Source organism: Camellia sinensis, chromosome 8, assembly GCF_055761805.1.
Source record: "Camellia sinensis isolate YWXY chromosome 8, ASM5576180v1, whole genome shotgun sequence".
Lineage (NCBI taxonomy): Eukaryota > Viridiplantae > Streptophyta > Magnoliopsida > Ericales > Theaceae > Camellia > Camellia sinensis.
The window spans coordinates 190,870,865-190,877,191 of NC_138968.1; the positions used below are offsets into that span (position 1 = coordinate 190,870,865).

The 6,327-nt window shown below is 26.8% G+C and overlaps 1 long non-coding RNA gene across 1 annotated transcript; it reads right to left on the reverse strand.

The window, feature by feature from the left end:
* Nucleotides 1-937: 937 nt before the first annotated feature.
* On the reverse strand, nucleotides 938-5,957 carry LOC145796770 (uncharacterized). The gene is made up of 2 exons (XR_014337284.1): nucleotides 5,819-5,957; nucleotides 938-1,234 (listed from the first exon to the last, which is right to left on the reverse strand). It is a non-coding gene; the product is annotated as an uncharacterized LOC145796770 (long non-coding RNA).
* Between the last annotated feature and the right edge of the window lie 370 nt (nucleotides 5,958-6,327).

Genomic DNA, 6,327 nt, shown 5'->3' on the forward strand with positions numbered 1-6,327 from the left:
CATAATCAAATATATAATTTAAAATTATTTTTAAAATTCAATTTAAATTAATATTTTATATTTTAAATATTTAAATATTTTAATTTTGTTAAGATTTTAAATATTTTAATATTTAAATATGTTACGATTTTTTTTAATTTTTTAATTTTTTTTGAATATTTTTAAATATTTTAATTTTTAAATATTACTATTTTAATTTTTTAAATTTTAAAATATTTTATAAAAATAAATTCAAACGCTATTTTATAAAAATATTTTTAAATATTTTAATTTTTTTGTTATGTATTTGGTTACGATTTGAGTGTAGAGTTGTGAAAATAGTATGGAGTTTTGAATTATGTGTTTGGTTATGAGTTTTAAAAATAATTTCTTAATTAAGTTTTGTTTTATGTGTTTGGTTACGATTTGCGCGTAGAGTTTTTTTAAATTTAAAATATTAAAATTTTAAATTATTTAATTTTTTTGAATATTTAAATTATTTAAATTTTTATGATTTAAATTTTTTGAATATTTATTTTGAAAAAAATTTTATTTCCTTTGTAGTATTTTCAATTAAAAAATTGATTAATGTTATTTTCTGTTAATAATAATTTTTTTTAATTAAATTTTAAAAAGGGTTTGATTATAAGTGTTGATCAGAATTTTTAATATTGTGAAAGTAATGTGTTTTGTTATGAGTTATAACAATTTGAATTAAAAAGTTTTGAAAATTCTTTTCAAAACTCATAACCAAACAAATTTTCTTACTTCACATGTCAAATCAAACTTTCAAAATTCAATTCCACACTCAATTCAACACTCTATTCAAAAATCATAACCAAACAAATTTTCTACACTCAAATCATAATTTCAAAACACATAAACTCAAAATACAATTTATATTTTCAAATCATAGTTAGAAAGTCTTACCAAATGGAGTCTAATACACTTTAGAGGATTAAACAAGGGAAATTGTGACGCTCCAAATTTTTTTTTTTGAAACGTCATAAGATTTAAATAACAATAACTTGCTAGATAAAATTTTAACTACTAATTAGGAAATTTTAAATTCTTACATAGTCAAAGTCCAACAACAAAATAAAATTACAAGTTCACACACAACGTCACAACATAGTTAAACTCTAATATAAGAAATAACAGGATTTTATTTTGATAAAACCTTGACTCTAAGTTAGCCAAGGTTCGATATTAGCAGCAGCTCCAATTTCAGCCTCAGTCCATTCTTCGACATAATCTGGCATGAAACACGAGGGCAACAAAATATATGCCATGAATTTTGCAATACAGTAAGAAAACATAACCAACTTATCATTCTTTTTGAGAGAAAATAATAAGATTATAAACACGAGATAATAATATAATTGTAAACATAAATTACAACCATTAAAATACCTCAAATAATTTAATAACTTAGGTGACCTTTGAAATCTCGTCAAAGAGGTTTAACTTACCAACCACTAAGTCATGGCCACGGTTAATTTGGAAACCCCCCTTGGTCAAATATTCAAGAACTACCAAAGATGCCCACGCCCGGAGTTATATACCCAAGCCGTGACATCCGTGTCTGCCCCAAGGGAACGATCTGGCAGGGGTACGTAACTTCCCTGCGTGCCACCCGCACATCCACCCTTATTTTAAAACCAAATACCTATAAGGGTTCAAATAATCCTCATGCCAACTTAGGGTTTCGCGACACAATTTACTTAAAAATTATTAAAAATCAGGACTCACCCTGAATACCCGGTATTAAAATTTATAAATAAATTATTTACACAATTCTAAAATTGTTGCCAAAATTACTGGATGAACTAGACATCATTATCAACAATTTTGTAGAAGAAATCATCTCGAAATTTTGAGTATAAAATTGTCTAAAAATTCGGACAAACATGCTGGCAGATTCAAAACAGATTATTTTCAACACAGTTTCAGATTTAGTAAAAATATTTTTATAAACTCTTAGAAAGCTCAAAAATTGTTGCCAAAATTCCTGGATGAACTAGACATCATTATCAACAACTTTGTAGAGAAATCATCTTGAAATTTTGAGTATAAAATTGTCTAAAAATTCGGACAAACATGCTGGCAGATTCAAAATATATTATTCTCAACACAGTTTCAGATTTAGTAAAAATATTTTTATAAACTCTTAGAAAGCTCAAAAATTGTTGCCAAAATTCCCGGATGAACTAGACATCATTATCAACAACTTTGTAGAAGAAATCATCTCGAAATGTTGAGTATAAAATTGTCTAAAAATTCGGGCAAACATGCTGGCAGATTTAAAATAGATTAGTCTCAACACAGTTTTAAATTTAGTAAAAATATTTTTATAAACTCTTAGAAAGCTCAAAAAATGTTGCCAAAATTCCTAGATGAACTAAACATCATTATCAACAACTTTGTAGAAGAAATCATCTCGAAATTTTGATTATAAAATTGTCTAAAAATTCGGACAAACATGCTGGCAGATTCAAAATAAATTATTCTCAACACAGTTTTAGATTTAGGAAAAATATTTGTATAAATTCATAGAAAGCTCAAAAATTGTTTCTAAAATTCCTAGACGAACTAGACATCATTTTCAACAACTTTGTAGAAGAAATCATCTCGAAATTTTGAATATAAAAGTGTCTAAAAATTCGGGCAAACATGCTGGTAGATTCAAAACAGATTAGTTTCAACACAGTTTCAGATTTAGTAAAAATATTTTTATAAACACTTAGAAAGCTCAAAAATTGTTGCCAAAATTCCTGGATGAACTAGACATCATTATCAACAATTTTGTAGAAGAAATCATCTCAAAATGTTGAATATAAATTTGTCTAAAAATTCGGGCAAACATGCTGGAAGATTCAAAACAAATTATTCTCAACACAGTTTTAGATTTAGTAAAAATATTAGTATAAATTCCTAGAAATCTCAAAAATTGTTTCTAAAATTCCTGGATGAACTAGACATCATTATCAACAATTTTGTAGAAGAAATAATCTCGAAATTTTGAGTATAAAATTGTCTAAAAATTCGAGCAAACATGCTGGCAGATTCAAAACAGATTATTCTCAACACAGTTTCAGATTTAGTAAAAATATTTTTATAAACTCTTAGAAAGCTCAAAAATTGTTTCCAAAATTTCTGGATGAACTAGACATCATTATCAACAATTTTGTAGTGAAATCATCTTGAAATTTTGAGTATAAAATTGTCTAAAAATTCGGGCAAACATGCTGGCAGATTCAAAACAGATTATTCTCAACACAATTTCAGATTTAGTAAAAATATTTGTATAAATTCGTAGAAAGCTCAAAAATTGTTACCAAAATTTCTGAATGAACTAGACATCATTATCAACAATTTTGTAGTGAAATCATCTTGAAATTTTGAGTATAAAATTGTCTAAAAATTCGGGCAAACATGCTGGCAGATTCAAAACAGATTATTCTCAACACAATTTCAGATTTAGTAAAAATATTTGTATAAATTCGTAGAAAGCTCAAAAATTGTTACCAAAATTTCTGAATGAACTAGACATCATTATCAACAACTTTGTAGCAGAAATCATCTCGAAATTTTAAGTATAAAATTGTCTAAAAATTCAAGTAAACATGCTGGCAGATTCAAAACAGATTATTCTCAACACAGTTTCAGATTTAGTAAAAATATTTTTATAAACTTTTAAAAAGCTCAAAAATTGTTGCCAAAATTCCTAGATGAACTAGACATCATTATCAACAACTCTATAGAAGAAATCATCTCGAAATTTTGAGTATAAAAGTGTCTAAAAATTCAGGCAAACATGCTAGTAAATTCAAAACAGATTATTCTCAACACAGTTTCAGATTTCGTAAAAATATTTTTATAAATTCGTAGAAAGCTCAAAAATTATTTCCAAAATTCCTGGATGAACTAGACATCATTATCAATAACTTTGTCGAGAAATCATCTCGAAATTTTGAGTATAAAATTGTCTAAAAATTCAGGCAAACATGCTGGCAGATTCAAAACAGATTATTCTGAATACAGTTTTAGATTTAGTAAAAATATTTTTATAAACTCTTAGAAAGCTCAAAAATTGTTTCCAAAATTCCTGGATGAACTAGACATCATTATCAACAACTTTGTAGAAGAAATAATCTTGAAATTTTGAGTATACAATTGTCTAAAAATTTGGGCAATCATGCTGGCAGATTCAAAACAGATTATTCTCAACACAGTTTCAGATTTAGTAAAAATATTTTTATAAACTCTTAGAAAGCTCAAAAATTGTTGCCAAAATTCCCGGATGAACTAGACATCATTATCAACAACTTTGTAGAAGCAATTATCTCGAAATGTTGAGTATAAAATTGTCTAAAAATTCGGGAAAACATGCTGGCAGATTCAAAACAGATTATTCTCAACACAGTTTCAGATTTAGTAAAAATATTTTTATAAATTCGTAGAAAGCTCAAAAATTATTTCCAAAATTCCCGGATGAAGTAGACATCATTATCAACAACTTTGTAGAAAAAATCATCTCGAAATGTTTAGTATAAAATTGTCTAAAAATTCGGGCAAACAAGCTGGCAGATTCAAAACAGATTATTCTCAATACAGTTTCAGATTTAGTAAAAATATTTTTATAAACTCTTAGAAAGCTCAAAAATTGTTGCCAAAATTCCTGGATGAACTGGACATCATTATCAACAACTTTGTAGAAAAAATAATCTCAAAATTGTGAGTATAAAATTGTCTAAAAATTCAGGCAAACATGCTGGCAGATTCAAAACATATTATTCTCAACACAGTTTCAGATTTAGTAAAAATATTTGTATAAACGCTTAAAAAGCTCAAAAATTGTTGCCAAAATTCCTGGATGAACTAAACATCATTATCAACAACTTTGTAGAAGAAATCATCTCGAAATTTTGAGTATAAAATTGTCTAAAAATTTGGGCAAACATGTTGGCAGATTCAAAACAGATTATTCTCAACACAATTTCAGATTTAGTAAAAATATTTTTATAAATTCGTAGAAAGCTCAAAAATTGTTTCCAAAATTCTTGGATGAAGTAGACATCATTATCAACAACTTTGTAGAGAAATCATCTTGAAATGTTGAGTATAAAATTGACTAAAAATTCGGGCAAACATGCTGGTAAATTCAAAACAGATTATTCTCGACACAGTTTCAGATTTAGTAAAAATATTTGTATAAATTCGTAGAAAGCTCAAAAATTGTTGCCAAAATTTCTGAATGAACTAGACATCATTATCAACAACTTTGTAGTAGAAATCATCTCGAAAGTTTGAGTATAAAATTGTCTAAAAATTCAGGTAAACATGCTGGCAGATTCAAAACAGATTATTCTCAACACAGTTTCAGATTTAGTAAAAATATTTGTATAAATTCGTAGAAAGCTCAAAAATTGTTCCCAAAATTCTGGGATGAACTAGACATCATTATCAACAACTTTGTAGAAGAAATCATCTCGAAATGTTGAGTATAAAATTGTCTAAAAATTCGGGCAAACATGCTGGCAGATTCAAAATAGATTATTCTCAACACAGTTTCAGATTTAGTAAAAATATTTGTATAAATTCGTAGAAAGCTCAAAAATTGTTGCCAAAATTTCTGGATGAAATAGACATCATTATTAACAACTTTGTAGCAGAAATTATCTCGAAATTTTGAGTATAAAATTGTCTAAAAATTCGGGTAAACATGCTGGCAGATTCAAAACAGATTATTCTCAACACAGTTTAGACAATTTATCATATATAATCTGAAAATTTCAAATATATAAAAAAAATGAGAGGATTGAGAGGGTTTTCTTACTTAATAGTAGGATTCAAATGGGTGATGAAGTGGTAGAAAAATTTTGCTTCCTTAACCTTCCTCTCTTTTTTTCCTTCTACTGAATCTCTCCTCACCCATATATACTCCTTCTTTTGTTTGTATGTGTCCATGATATATATTGGCAGATCTCTCTCTCTCTCTCTCTCTCTCTCTCTTTCTTTTCATGATGTTATTCCCTGTCATAAACTTCACTCTACCCAAAAGCCATCATTTGGTGGAATCCACCAAGCCAATATGCAAGTTAACATGTGGCATACCCTTGCCACCGAATCTGATTCTCCTATATATATATATACATATATATATTTTTTATTTTTATTTTTAATAATAATTTATAACAATAATTATTGAACATCAATACCTTATTATTCTTAATAAGGTCTTTGTTGGTGATAGAATTGGGTTAATTTAAAACTAAATTTTTTTTTCACTATTTTATATTTTAGGTAGGTTCTGAATAACATTAATTAATTAATTTATTTTCTTTT